The sequence below is a fragment of the Pristis pectinata genome, chromosome 1, assembly GCF_009764475.1.
Source record: "Pristis pectinata isolate sPriPec2 chromosome 1, sPriPec2.1.pri, whole genome shotgun sequence".
Taxonomy (NCBI): Eukaryota; Metazoa; Chordata; class Chondrichthyes; order Rhinopristiformes; family Pristidae; genus Pristis; species Pristis pectinata.
In genome coordinates, this window is record NC_067405.1 from 4,465,930 (window position 1) to 4,482,319 (window position 16,390).

The following is a 16,390-nucleotide window of genomic DNA, read 5'->3' on the forward strand; positions in this document are numbered from 1 at the left end:
AGAACAGTCAAGTATTAGAGGACATGCACTAAAGATGAAAAGGGGAAAATTTGAAGACGTGCGGGGCAAGTTTTTTATACAGAGAGTGGTGGGTGCCTGGAACGGGCTGCCAGGGGTGGTGGTGGAAGCAAATACAATAGAGGTGTTTAAGAGGCTGTTGGATACACACATGAATATAGAACCATAGAAACATAGAAAAATACAGCACAATACAGGCCCTTCGGCCCACCATGTTATGCCGACCTTTAAACCACACCTAAGACTATCTAGCCCCTTCCTCCCACATATCCCTCTATCTTAAATTCCTCCATATGCCTATCTAACAATCTATTGAACTTGACCAACGTATCAGCCTCCACCACCACCCCAGGCAGCGCATTCCATGCCCCAACCGCTGTCTGGGTGAAAAACCTCCCTCTGATATCTCCCTTGAACTTCCCTGTTCCTGTGCTGTACTGTTCTATGTTCCAATAAGGTTAATGGTCATTGTATGTCTGTATGTTATGCTTTGAAACACTGAATGAACAGTAAGATTTCAATAACACAGCAATAACAGGAACAGTGTTGAGGGTCTCTGACCTGCCTCTAAACCTATCAGTGTCGTCAATGTGGCATCAGATAATTGCACTCATATATTTCCCTTGCACTGCTTTTAATTTCCAAAAGAATAATGCTGGAAATGCTGGTACAGTAGTTTAGCAGTTAGCGTAACGCTATTACAGCGCAAGCAACCCTGGTTCAATTCCCACCACTGTCTGTAAGGAGCTTGTACGTTCTCCCTGTGACTGCATTCCAAAGACGTACGGGTTAGGAAGTTGTGGGCATGCTATGTTGGCACCGGAAGCGTGGCAACACTTGCGGGCTGTCCCCAGAACACTCTAAGCAAAAGACTGTGTGCTTCGATTTACATGTGACTAATAAAGATATCTTATCTTATCTTAACTGAATTTACCTTCTGCAGCTGCCGTGGTTCGATGTGAGCTTGGATCTCTAGATTGTAGGCTCAGTAATTTAACCACTGCACCATCATTGAAAATTCAACTAATCAAATTAGCCTGGAATTAAAAGCTAGTATTACTGAACAATCTGGTCCACTATTGTCCTTTAAACAAAGAGACCTGGTCTGCCAATGCATCAGAGTCCTCAGCTCAGTGACATGTGGGGTGGACAATAATTGCTGGCATAACCAATGGTACAGCAGGTAGTGCTGCTGCCTTACAGCTCCAGGGACCCAGTTAAGATTGCACGTTCTCCCTGTGACCGCGTGGGTTTCCTCCATGTGGTCCACTGTCTATCCACGTCCCAAAGATGTGCAGGTTGGCAGGTTAATTGGCCGCTGAAAATTACTAGTGTTGGTAAGTGGCAAAAGAATAAATCAGAATAAGAACCAGATTTATTGTCACTGATTTATGTGATGTGAAATCTATTGTCTTGTGGCAGTGCAAAGACGTAAAATTACTATAAATTACAAAAATAAATAGTGCAAGATAAAAAGGAATAATGAGGTGTGACACACAAAATGCTGGAGGAACTCAGAGGATCAAGCAAGAATAACGAGGTAGTGTTCACGGGTTCATGGACCATTCAGGAATCTGATGGTGGAGGGGAAGAAGCTGTTCCTGAATTGTTGAGTGTGGGTCTTCAGGCTCCTGTACCTCCTCCCCGATGGTAGTAACATGTCCCGGGTGGTGAGGGTCCTTAATGATGGAAGCTGCCTTCTTGAGGCACCGCCTCTTGAAGATGTCCTCGATGGTGGGGAGGGTTGTGAAAAGGAAGTTAATGGATGTGTCAGAGAGAGTAAGTTGTAGTGAGGAAGTAAAGGGTTAAAAACTGTCACCATACCTATGGCTGATAGAAAAAATACCTCACAAGCAACAGGACACAAGCTGCTGACTCAATGGATAAGGTGTTAATTACTTTGTCCGGAACCTTGGTTTCAGTCCAGTTATGCTACACAATAGGAGTACTGGATGCAATAAACAACGAGTGGGAAGTTTGTCCTAAACAATGAGGGGTGATACCTGTCCTTGAATTTCTTGATTATAACTCAGTTATGCTGGACAATAGGTGCGATATCTGTCTCGGGATCTCTGTGGCTTGACTGAAACTCACGGCTCCGCATGCGTTAAGTGTGCGTGACAATATCTGTATAAATTTCTGTCTGCTCCTTTGTACGGGGAGACCTCGGGAAGCGAGTCTTAACAAGTGCTGAAGAGACCTCCCCTTAGCGGTGCGCTGCTAATAAACGCGTTTTATCGAATCGACCTCGTGGCACTGTGTTACTTTACAGTGGACAGAAGTGAGAACTTAATTTCGAGATGACAGTAGGGGTACAGGGAAACAAGGAGAGAGTGAATGGAACTAAGTATTTTGCCTTGCTGGGAGATGGCATAGACCCGATGGGCCAAATAATCTCTTTCAGTGCTGTAGTAAATCATGTTCATGAAATAAATAACATTGCATGTAAGAGTTGAGATGTTATGTTGCAGTTTTACAAGACATTGGTGAGGCTGCATTTGGAATATTATGCTCAGTTTTGGCCACCCTGCTATAGGAAGGATGCCATTGAGCTGGAAAAAGTACAGAAACGACTTACGAGAATGTTGCCAGGGTTCGAGCGACTGAGTTGTAGAGAAAGGTTGGACTTTTTTCATTGGAGCCAAGGAGACTGAGGGGTGATCTTATAGAGGTGTATAAAATCGTGAGGGGCATAGATAGGGTGAATGCACAGTCTTTCTTTTTCAATCTTTTTATTAGTTTTCAAATTAATACAGATTAATATATATAACGTCAATGATTATACATGTGATACAAAGAGATCAGGAGGACAATCATGACATATATAATCATAAAGATTAAAAAATATAACCTAGACCTCACGGTCTCTTAGTAAGCGAATATAATACAAAAAAAATCAAAAAGGGAAAGAAAAAGATTTATTGTATAATTAAAAAAAAGAGAACCCCCAAATCAAAAAAATGATAAGTAATAAATCAAAACAAACTGAAAAATATTTCAAAAGATAAAAAAAACTGGATTGATATTTCTCAATGAAAAAGGAGCATTATTACGTTGTCAACTCTACTCCTCTGAATGCAGTCTTTTTCCCAGGGCTGGGGAATCAAGAGCTAAAGGGAGTAGATTTAGGGTGAGGGGGGGAGATTTAGTGGGAACCTGAGGGGCAACTTCTTCACACAGAGGCTGATCCACACATGGAACGAGCTGCCAGAGGAAGTGGTTCAGGCAGGTACATTAACAACATTTAAAAGACACTTGGACGGCTACATGGATAGGAAAGGTTTAAAGGGATACGGGCCAAATAGAGGTAAATGAGACTAACTTAGATGGGTATCTTGTTCGGCATGGACCAGTTGGGCTGAAGGGCCTGTTTCTGTGCTATGTGATTGGTATTGGTATTGGAATTGGTTTATTATTGTCACTTGTACCAAGGTACAGTGAAAAACTTGTCTTGCATACCGATCGTACAGGTCAATTCATTACACAGTGCATTGAGGTAGTGCAGGGTAAAAACAATAACAGAATGCAGAGTAAAGTGTCACAGCTACAGAGGAAGTGCAGCACAGGTAGACAATGAGGTACAAGGTCATAACAAGGTAGATTGTGAGGTCAAGAGTCCATCTCATCATATAAGGGAACCTTTCAATAGTCTTATCACAGCGGGATAGAAGCTGTCCTTGAGCCTGGTGGTACGTGTCCTCAGGCTCCTGTATCTTCTGCCTGATGGGAGAGGGGATGAGAGAGAGTGACCTGAAAAGATTATAAATCTAAATAAAGAAAAAGAGGTCTATGTGTCACCCACCATACCTGCTCCTGCTCCTTAAGAGCTATCCCTCAGCAAGCCTTTGATATGTGTGATTAGTTATGCAAACTCACTGTTGCTTTTATAACTGCAACCAAGATACAGAATGCGGGCTAAACATTACACAGCTTTGAAAGTGGAAATACACACTGTTTTCTTAAAAAGGAAATATACTAACATAATGCGATAACACCACATAGCTCCAGGTTAATGAAAAGAACCATTCTAAATTGCTTTATTGTGAGCAATTTTGGGCCCTGTATCTAAGGAAGGATGTGCTGGCCCTGGAGAGGGTCCAGAGAAGGTTCACGAGATTGATCCTGGGAATGAAAGGGTTGACATGTGAGGAGCATTTAATGTCTCTGGGCCTGTACTTGATGGGAGTTCAGAAGGATGAGGGAGGATCTCATTGAAACCTGGGATACTGAAAGTCCTGAATACAAAGATAGGTGGAGGGGCAGGTAGTGTTGAGGAAGCAGGAAGTCTGCAGAAGGGCTTGAACAGGTTGGGAGAATGGGCAAAGAAGTGGCAGATGGAACACAGCGTAGGGAAGTGTACGGTCATGCGCTTTGGTAGAAGGAATAAAGGTGTAGATTATTTTCCAAACAGGGAGCGAACTCAGAATTCAGAGGTGCCAAGGGACTTGGGTGTCCTAGTTCAGGATTCCCTAAAGGTTAACTTGCAGGTTGAGTCAGTAGTAAGGAAGGCAAATACAATGATAATATTCATTTTGGACTAGAATATAAAAGCAAGGACATAATGCTGAGGCTTTATAAGGCGTTGGTCAGATATTTGGAGTATTGTGAGCAGTTTTGGTCCCCATATCTGAGGATGGATGTGCTGGCGTTGGAGAAGGTCCAGAGGAGGTTTACGAGAATGGTCCCAGGGATGAAAGGGTTAATCTATGAGGAGCGTTTGGTGGTTCTGGGCCTGTACTCACTGGAGTTTAGAAGGATTAGGGGGGATTTCATTGAAACCTACTGAATATTGAAAGGCCTGGATAGAGTGGATGTGGAGAGGATGTTTCCAGTAGTGCGAGAGTCTAGGACCAGAGGAAACAGCCTCAGAATAAAGGGATATCCCTTCAGAGCTGGGATGAGGAGGATGAGGAGAAATTTCCTCAACCAGAGGGTGGTGAATCTGTGGAATTCGTTGCCACCGACAGCTGTGGAGGCCAAGTCACTGGGCGTACTTAAGGCAGAGATTGTTAAGGGGGTTTAAGGGTTACAGGGAGAAGGCGGGAAAATGGGGCTGAAATAAAATCGGCCGTGATTGAATGGCAGAGCAGACTCGATGGACCGAATGGCCTAATTCTGCTCCTATATCTCATGGTCTAAATCCTCCACCTTCATGTCATACTGTTACAAACTCTTACACAATAAGGAGGGTTCCTTGTGCTCAATGGGTGGTACCTGGTGATGTCAGGATGAGAGGATTTTGACTTTGTGTCAGTGGAGGTTGCTGACGGCACACAGATAGGTGGGTTAGCACGGTGTGAGGAGGGTTCGGAGAGGCAGCAAAGGGTTATCGATGGGTTAAGTGTGTGGGCAAGAAGTTGTCAGATGGAACATAATGTTGGAAAATGTGAAGCTATCTACTTTGTAAAGAAGGATAGAAAAACAAGTTATTATTTTTTAAAATTTAAAAAAAAAATTTTGTTTACAGCATGGTAACAGGCCCTTCCGGCCCAACGAGTCTGCACCGCCCATTTTAAACCCAAATTGACCTACCCGTACGTCTTTTAGAATGTGGGAGGAAACCGGAGCACCTGGAGGAAACCCACACAGACACAGGGAGAACGTACAAACTCCTTACAGACAGCGATGGGAATCGAACCCCGATCGCTGGCGCTGTAATAGCGTCGCGCTAACCGCCACGCTACCATGCCGCCCTAGATGCAGTGTTGCAGGACAAAGGGATCTTAACTTGCTCTACCCACAAGTTATCATCTGGGTACAGCTTTATGAGAAAATAGAACATAGATCAGTACAGCACAGGAACAGGCCCTTCAGCCCACCATGTCTGTGCCTGTAAAAGGTAACTGGAAATGTAGGGGTTAATGACTGGAAGTGTAAGGGTTAATGGTGCGACTATAGTTCCACCATGGCGTGATATTGCTTCAGCCATGGTGTGACTATAGTTATGACTATAAGACGAGCAGGTGCTGGTGAGAAACAAAAAAGTGATTAAGACATACGTTGTTTTGCCAGAAGTTTGCTGTAAGCAACTGCCCGAGTACGAGCAACTTCCCACGGAGGCTTCCCACAGATTAAATATAAAAGGAGGGACACAAACCTGTGAATCTCTGAATGGGGATCAGTACAGAGCTCAGGTTACACTGTTTACTCTTTCTCTGTATCCCTCACTCCCGCTAGCATTAAAATAATAAAGCAATAGTTGAACGCTCCTTGGTTCTGCCGTTGTCTGCTTTATTACAGCGTGGGTCGACTTTCACAGTACCGACCGCGATGCCAATTTAAACTAATCTCATCTGCCTGCGCATGATCCGTATCCTTCCTTTCCCTGCGTGTTCATGTGCCTCTTAAACATTGCTATTAATCTGCTTCCACCATCACCCCTGGCAGCCTGTTCCAGGCACCCACCGCTCTCTGAGTAAAAAAACTTGACTTGTAAATCTCCTTTAAATGTTCCCCCTCCGTTGTGTGAAATCGTTCTTTTTCTATGTTAAGGATCAAGGACTCTGGACACGAGCTTTGTAGACCAAAACTAGTTTAATCACAAAGACAAACGCGGGACAGAATGGATGGGAACAGACACACACTCACTCACACGCAGGATACTGTGAACACGAGAGGGGATCACAACTGGGGTAAGGTACACACACACACACACACACACACACACACACACACACACACACACACACACACACACACACACACTAATACACACAAGCACACAGTAACAATGTACAACTTCAGGATATAACCCTTCAATGCCTGACCCACACTAGCATTGGCTCTAATACTACCCGGAGTCTGAGTGGAACGCTCCCAGACCATGTGGTGATGCACTCTCACCAGTGATCTTTGCAGCGTTGTCTCACCACTCCTGGGGTCGTCAAAAGAGGAAGGGCTAGGGGATGCTTTTTATGGTGCTAGGAGGCTGGGTGGAGCCTCACTGTTGTGATTTAAATGAGCCAATGGTGTGGGAGTCAAAGACAAAGGTTCCTGCCACAGCCAATGGTCAGGCAGGTTCAGAGACAAAGGATACTGGTCAGGCAAGTTCAGAGGCAAAAGGTACTCCCACACCTGAGGGGTGGGTGAAGCCGCACCTTGATTGACAGTAGCATCACTTCCGATTAGGGGAGCAATGCTGTCCTCCGGTCAGCGGAGATCAGTGTCGTTACTGTCATGTGGATTTCTCACAACGCCCTCTCACCAGAAACCTATGCCCTCTCATATTTGACATTTCCACCGTGGGGAAAGGACTCTGACTCTCTTCCCTATCTCTGCCTCCCAGATTGTTATAAATTTCTATCAGTCCACTCCTCAGCTTCCCACACCCCAGAAAAAACAGTCCAGGTTTGTCCACCCTCTCCTTACAGCTAATACTCTTTAATCTAGGCAGCATCCTGGTGAACCTCTTCTGCACCCTCTCCAGAGCCCCCACATCCTTCCTGTAATGGGGCAACCAGAACTACACACTATGTGGATAACCAAAGTTTTATATAGCTGCAACATGACTTCCCAACTTTACTACTCAGCTCCCCGACCGATGAAGGTAAGCGTGCCGTACACCTTCTTTACCACCCTATCTACTTGTGCTGCCACTTTCAGGGAGCTGAGGACTTGCACCCCAAGATCCCTATATACATCAGTGCTCCTGAGGATCCTACCATTTACTGTCTGCTTCCCTCTTGCTTTTGACCTCACAAAATACAACACCTATGCCCTGTTGTTTTAGACTCCCCCACCCTGGGAAAAAGACGCTATCTTTCCATCTATGCCTTTCAGAATCTATGAGGTTGCCTCTCATCATGTACTTAAGAACATAGGACATCACAGCACAGTACAGGCCCTTCAGCCCACGATGTTGTGCCGACCTTTCAACCTACTCTAAGATCTATCTAACCCTTCCCTCCCACATAGCCCTCCATTTTTCTATCATCCATGTGCCTATCTAAGAGTTTCTTATATGTCCCTAATGTATCTGCCTCTACCAGCATCCCTGGCAGCGCGTTCCATGCACCCACCACTCTCTGTGTAAAAAAGTTACCTCTGATATCCCCCCTGTACTTTACTCCAATCACCTTAAAATTATGCCCCCTTTTGTTAGCCATTTCCGCCCTGGGAAAAAGTCTCTGACTGTCCACTCGATCTATGCCTCTTATCATCTTGTACACCTCTATCAAGTCACCTCTCATCCTCCTCCTCTCCAAAGAGAAAAGTCCTAGCTCACTCAACCTATCCTCATAAGACATGCTCTCCAATCCAGGCAGCATCCTGGTAAATCTCCTCTGCACTCTCTCTAAAGCTTCCATGTCCTTCCTGTAGTGAGGTGACCAGAACTGAACACAATTGCCAGCAGAATTTTGTAAATTCAGATTTTGGGATCTGCACAACACCAGCAAGCCCATATCCCTCTAAATCTTTCCCATCCATGTACCTGTCCAAGTGTCTTTTAAAAGTTGTTAATGTACCTGCCTCAACCACTTCCTCTGGCAGCTCGTTCCATATACGGACCACTCTCTGGGTGAGAAATTGCCCCTCAGGTCTCTTTTAAATCTCTCCCCTCTCACCTTAAACCTGTGCCCTCTAGTTCTTGAATCCCCTTCCCTTGGAAAAAGACTGTGCGCATTCACCCTATCTATGCCCTCATGATTTTATACACCTCTATAAGATCACCCCTCATTCTCCTACACTACAAGGAATAAAGACCAAGCCTGCCTAACCTCTCCCTATAACTCAGGCTTTCCAGTCCTGGCAACATTCTTGTAAATTTTCTTTGCGCTCTTTCCAGCTTAAGGCTGGTGTGTGCCTCGGAGGGGAACCTGTAGGTGGTGATCTGGTTGGGGTAGTCTGGGTGAGTAGGTGCTGTTGTGCTATCAGACAAAAGGCAAGGGCAAAATACGCTGGTAGTTGGAAGAGTGAGAAACGAATCCAATTTAAACACTGGCGTCTGGGATAGACTGAGAGGCTGAAAGGTAGTTTCCCCTGGTTAAAGAGTCCAGACTAGGGGCCACAGTGTCAGGATAAGATAAGATATTTATTTATTAGTCACATGTACATCAAAACACACAGTGAAATGCATCTGTAGGCATTACTGAGAATGTTCTGGGGGCAGCCTGCAAGTGTCGCCACGCTTCCAGCGCCAACATAACATGCCCACAGCTCCTAACCTGGACATCTTTGGAATGTGGGAGGAAACCAGAGCACTCGGAGGAAACCCACGCAGACACGGGGAGAACGTACAAACTCCTTACAGACAGCAGCGGGAATTGAACCCAGGTCGCTGGCGCTGTAATAGCATCACGCTAACCACTACACCAAATCAGGATGTGGAGAAATTCCTTCATCTCAGAGAATTTTTCATTTATTTATCAAGTTCAGAGAGTTGTGCACACAGCTCAGTCCATCTCAAAAATCAGCCTCCCCTCCACTGACTGCACTTCCCGCCGCCTCAGGAAAGGAGCCAACATCATCAAGGACCCCTCCCACCCCGGACATTCTCTTTTCTCCCCCCCTCCCATTGGGCAGAAGATACAAAAGCTTGAGAGCACGTACCACCAGGCTCAAGGACAGCTTCTATCCCGATGTTATCAGGCTCATGAACAGACCTCTGGATAAGTGGGATCTCCCTATCCTGATCGGAATGTTTCTGGGTGAGGGGCAATGGCTCAGAAGGTGGGAATGGAGGGGAGGAGAGGAAGTTCATGGAGAGAGAGCGGCAGTTCCAGGTTGTCCTGTGAAGCCTGGAGGAGATGAAACCATCTTCCTCTTGGTATTGGTATTGGTTTATTATTGTCACTTGTACTGAGGTACAGTGAAAAACTTGTCTTACACACCGATCGTACAGGTCAATTCATTACACAGTGCAGTTACATTGAGTCAGTACAGAGTGCATTGATGTAGTACAGGTAAAAACAATAACAGTAGAGTAAAGTGTCATAGCTACAGAGAAAGTGCAGTGCAATAAGGTGCAAGGTCACAACAAGGTAGATCGTGAGGTCAGAGTCCATCATATAAGGGAACCATTAAGTAGTAGGGAACCATTCAGTACCACCAGACTTGAGCCTGGTGGTACATTCCTTCAGTCTCCTGTATCTTCTACCCAATGGAAGAGGAGAGAAGAGAGAATGTCCCGGGTGGGTGGGGTCTTTGATTATGCTGGCTGCTACACCAAGACAGTGAGAGGTAAAGACAGAGTCCAAGGAGGGGAGGCTGGTGTCCGTGATGCGCTGAGCTGTGTCCACAACTCTCTGCAGTTTCTTGTGGTCCTGGGCAGAGCAGTTGCTGTAACAAGCTGTGATACATCCAGATTCTGTTCTTCCCCACCAGTCAGGGAGTCTGAGTCGGGCTGGTAAGTTACACAGGCCGGTCCATCAGAGGGACACCCCTCCCCACCATTGATACCATCTACATGAGGCGCTGCCTCAAGAAGGCAACATCTATCATCAAGGATCCCCACCATCCGGGCCGTGCCATCTTCTCGCTGCTGCCATTGGGCAGGAGGGACAGAAGCCTGAAGTCCCACACCACCAGGTTCAGGAACAGCTACTTCCCTTCAACCATTTGGTTCTTGAACCAACCTGCACAACCCTAACCCTACCTCAGCAACGGGACACTACGGACAGCCTCTTGCACTGCCGTGGATTGTCTCTGATTGTGTTTTGTGGCACTAATGTTTTCTTTTGTAGTCTTTTTCTTCACTGTCTTGTATAATTTATGCTCTGTGTGTTGTCTGTATACATGTGCCTGTGATGCTGCTGCAAGCAAGTTTTTCATTGTACCTGTACCTCACCAGAATTGTGCACATGGACAATAAACTCGACTTGAGTTAAAACCCTGATCAGAGCTCAACAATATCATTTAAACCCAGCATGTGTACCCTTGTAGCCATATGTTTGGATATCAAACCTTACGGACTGCTGTATTGAGCTGGTTAAAGTCCCAAATGGTTAACTCTCTGGGAACATTTCCTTGGACCTCCTCAACAATCTTCCCACCCAACGTGCAAAGGTGGCTCATACTGCACAGTCCACCCTACCGGTGAGTCCTACAGCAGGGAAACAGGCCCTTCAGCCCATCGAGTCCATGTTAATGCTCAAGCACCCGTTTAGATCAATCCCATTTTATGGTCCTCACGTTCCCGTCAATTCACCTGCACACCAGGGACAATTTACAGTGGCCAATTAACCCACCAACTCACACATCTGTGGGACGTGGGAGGAAACCGGAGCACCTGGGGGAAGCCCACGCAGTCACGGGGAGAACGCGCGAACTCCACACAGACAACGGCGGAGGTCAGGATCGAACCTGGGTCGCTAGTGCTGTGAGGCTGCGGCTCCACCAGCTCTGTCACTGTGATGTCATTCTTTCCTCTACCCAGGACCAAGAGGTGCACTAATGACAGCCAGTCCTGTGTGTAACACACCCATCACACACAAACACACCCTTCATTCCTGCAACACTTCCCACACACACCAGGAGTGATCACAACAGTGACTTGGTCCCTCCCACCTGCGCACACTCAACTGAGGTTCCTTTACAGAGGCAAATTTCATTTCTATTCACTTTACCCTGAACCTCTCCATTCATCTACGTCTCATCACTGCTTGTGGCAAATTATTCCCCCACCCCAGAGATGCTGCAACGTTATGGCAACTGCTCTGCCAGCGACCGCAAGAGACTGCAGAGAGTTGTGGACACAGCTCAGCACATTACGGACACCATCCTCCCCTCCATGGACTCTAGAACGTAGAACACTACAGCACAGTACAGGCCCTTCAGACCACAATGTTGTGCTGACATTTTATCCTGCTCTTAAGATCTACCTAACCCTTCCCTCCCACATAGCCCCCTATTTTTCTATCATTCATGTATCTATCTAAGAGTCTCTTAAATGTCCCTAATGTATCTGCCCCCTCTGTCTACACCTCGCTGCCTCGGTGAAGCAGAGACCCACCCAGCCCGGACATTCTCTCTTCTCCCTCCTCCCATCGCACAGAAGATAAAAAGCCTGAAAGCACGTACCACCAAGCTCAAGGACAGCTTCTATCCCGCTATTATGGTCCCCCAGTACGATAAGATGGACCCTTGACCTAACAATCTTCCTCGTTATGACCTTCACCTTATTGTCTGCCTGCACTGCACTTTCTCTGTAACTGTAACACTTTATTCTGCATTCTGTTTTTGTTTTCCCCTGTACTACATCGATGCACTGTTGTAATGAAGTAATCTGTATGGATGGCATGCAAAACTAAGTTTTTCACTGTACCTCGGTGTATGTGACAATAATAAGCCAATTCTAATTCTAAGGGCTGATCTGCTCTGGCTGACGACCATACCTGCTGTTCTCCAGATCTCCACACGATGGCGACACCACCCCTAAAGTACAGAGTTGGCTCCAGTCAGTGGCTCAGAACATCACAAATATCTTCATTCGTCACGTACATCGAAACACACAGTGAAATGCATCTTTTTGCGTAGAGTGTTCTGGGGGCAGCCCGCAAGTGTCGCCACGCTTCCGGTGCCAACATAACATGCCCACAGCTTCCTAATCCATATATCTTTGGAATGTGGGAGGAAACCGGAGCAACCGGAGGAAACCCACGCAGACGGGGAGAACGTACAAACTCCTTACAGACAGTGGCCGGAATTGAACCTGGGTCGCTGGCGCTGTAATAGGGTTACGCTAACGGCTACACTACTGTGCCTGCCCTTGAAATACAAATAGGACTGAAATGCTGGAAACACTCAGCAGATCAGGCAGCATGTGTGAGGAGGGAGATGGAGTTTGTTTTTCATCGACCTGGTGCTGTGCAGCTTGGTTTTGAGGCTCCAATACACAGGATTGCAAGAGGCTGCAGAGGGCTGTAGACTCAGCCAGCTCCATCACGGGAACAACCCCCCCCCCCCTGCCCCCACCATCAAGGACATCTTCAAGAGGTGGTGCCTCAAGAAGGCGGCATCCATCACTAAGGACCCTCACCATCCGGGACATGGCCTCTTCTCGTTACTACCATCAGGGAGGAGGTACAGGAGCCTGAAGACCCACACTCAATGATTCAGGAACAGCTTCTTCCCCACCACCATCAGATTTCTGAACCCATGAGCACTCCTTATTCCTTTTTTACTGCACTATTTTTGTAATTTGTAGATTTTATGTCTTTGCATTGTACTGCTGCCGCAGAACAACAAATTTCACGTCATATGTCAGTGATAATAAACCTGATTCTGACTTTGATCAAAGATGCCTTCCGAGCCACCCCTCGTCCTCACTTTGGTAAGTCAGACCACCAGGCTGTGCTCCTTCTCGCTGCATACAAGCAGAAACTGAAACGGGAGGATCCGGTATGGAGTGTCGTGCAGTGCTGGTCTGAGGAAGCAGATGAGCTCCTGCGCGACTGCTTTGAGACAGTGGATGGTCCATGTTCAAAAACTCAGCTGCCAGCCTAGATATGTCCCCATCATCACAGACTTTATCAGCAAGTACATTGAGGACCGTGTACCAAAGAGGACAATACGGGTGTTCCCAAACCGGAAACCATGGATGAACTGGGAGATCCACTCCCTACTGAAGTATTCAAATCAGGTGACCCTGACCTTCACAAAAAATCGAGATATGACCTCCAGAAAGCTATCAGGAACGTCAAGAGACAATCACGGTTCAAAATAGAGATCAGCCGTCAGCTGTGGCAGGGCTTACATCCTATAATGGGCTACAAAACAAAGTCGGGCAGCATAGTCAACAACAGTGCATCCCTTCCTGATGAGCTTAATACATTCCATGCACATTTTGAACAGAAGGGGAGCAGTTTGTCACCACCCACCCTGACAGCCTCCAATGCACCTGAACCTGTGGTCACCGTTAAGGTCATAAGATCAGTCTTCCGGAGAGTGAACCCAAGGAAAGCATCTGGCCCGGATGGTGTCCCTGGCTGTGTGCTCAGACATTGTGCTGATCAGCTGGTGGGGGTATTTGCAGACGTATTCAACCTCTCCCTGCTTCAATCTCAGGTTCCCTCCTGTTTTAAGAAGACCACTATCATCCCGGTACCTAAGAAAAACAAGGGAACATGCCTTAATGACTACTGACCAGTGGCTCTGACATCCACCATCGTGAAGTGCTTTGAGAAGCTGGTCATGGCACACATCAACTTCAGCCTCCCGGAAAACCTCAGCACACTGCAATTCCCCTATTGCTGAAACAGTTCTATGGCGGACACCACCTCCCTGGCCCTACACTCAGCTCTGGAGCACCAGGACAGTAAAGACACCTACATTAGACTATTGTTTATTGACTACAGCTCTGCCTTCAATACTATAATTCCAAGCAAACTCATCACCAAACTCCGAGACCTGGGATTCAACACCTTCCTCTGTAACTGGATCCTTCCTGACCAACAGACTGCAATCAGTGAGGATAGGCAGCAACATTCTCCAAACTGGTGCCCCACAAGACTGCATCCTCAGCCTTCTACTCTACTGTTGGTGTTGGTATTGATATTGGTTTATTATTGTCACTTGTACTGAGGTACAGTGAAAAACTTGTCTTACAGACCGATCGTACAGGTCAATTCATTACATAGTGCAGTTACATTGAGTTGTACAAAGTGCATTGACGCAGTACAGGTAAAAACAATAACGGTACAGAGTAAAGTGTCACAGCTACAGAGAAAGTGCAGTGCAATAAGGTGCAAGGTCACAACAAGATAGATTGTGAGGTCAGAGTCCATCTTATTGTATAAAGGAACTGTTCAGTAGTCTTATCGCAGTGGGGTACTCCCTATACACTCATGTCTGCATGGCCAGATTCTGATCTAACTCCATCTACAAGTTTGCAAATGACACCACAGTAGTGGGCCATATCTCAAACAACAATGAGTCAGAGTACAGGAAGGAGATAGAGAGCTTAGTGACATGGTGTCATGACAACAACCTTTCCCTCAATGTCAGCAAAACAAAAGAGCTGGTCATTGACTTCAGGAAAGGGGGTTGTACACATGCACCTGTCTACATCAATGGTGCTGAGGTCAAGAGGGTTGATGGCTTCAAGTTCCCAGGAGTGAACATCACCAATAGCCTGTCCTGGTCCAACCACATAGACGCCATGGGCAAGAAAGCTCACCAGCGCCTCTGCTTCCTCAGGAGGCTAAAGAAATTTGGCATGTCCCCTTTGACACTCACCAACTTTTATTGATGCACCATAGAAAGCATCCTATCTGGATGCATCACGGCTTGGTACGGCAACTGCTCTGCCCAGGACTGCAAGAAACTGCAGAGAGTTGTGGACACAGCCCAGCGCATCACGGAAACCAGCCTCCCCTCCATGGACCCCTCTATACCTCTCACTGCCTTGGTGAAGCAGCCAGCATAATCAAAGACCCCACCCACCCAGGTCATTCTCTCTTCTCCCACCAGGCAAAAGATACAGAAGTCTGAGGGCACGTACTACCAGGCTCAAGGACAGCTTCTATCCCACGGTGATAAGACTATTGAACAGTTCCCTTATACGATGAGATGGACTCTTGATCTCACAATCTACCTTGTTGTGACCTTGCACCTTATTGTCTACCTGCACTGCACTTCCCTGTAGCTGTGGACACTTTACTCTGTATTCTGTTTTTGTTTTTACCCTGTACTACCTCAAAGCACTGTCTAATGAATTGATCTGTACGATCGGTATGCAAGACAAGTTTTTCACTGTACCTCGGTACAAGTGACAATAATAAACCAATACCAATTCCAAATAGAAGCAGGAAGAGGGCATTCGGCCCTTTATTACTGGGCTATCATTTATTAAGCATGACTGATCTTTCACCTCATCTGCACCAACTCTGTATCCCCCTTAATAGTTAAATTCTATCGATCACCGCCTTGAATACACTCCGTGACAGATCCTCCACAGCCCTCTTGGTGAGAGAAATCCAAACATTCACCACCCTCTGGATGAAGAAATTTCTTCTTATCCTCGTCCTGAGTAGCTGATCCCCGACTTTAGATGGTGACCCCCTGGTTCGAGACACCCCATCCAGGAGGAACCTCATTCCCACATCTACCCTGTCGAGCTCTGAGAATCAAAAATCTGCAGATGCTGAAACAAAACAGACAACGCTGGAAACACTCGGCAGGTCAGGCAGCGTCTGCGGAGAGAGGAACTGAGTTAACATTTCAGGTTGTCGGCATTTTGCATGTTTCATCTCTCATTCTTCAACCCTGAGGGGATAGACCCAGGCTGCTTAACATCTTCAGACTGGATAGTCCAGAGATAATGATGAATCATCACCACATTCTCTCTCTCGAGTCATAGAGTCACACAGCACGGAAACAGGTCATTGGGCCCAACTGGACCATGCTGACCAAAATGCCTATCTAAGCCAATCCC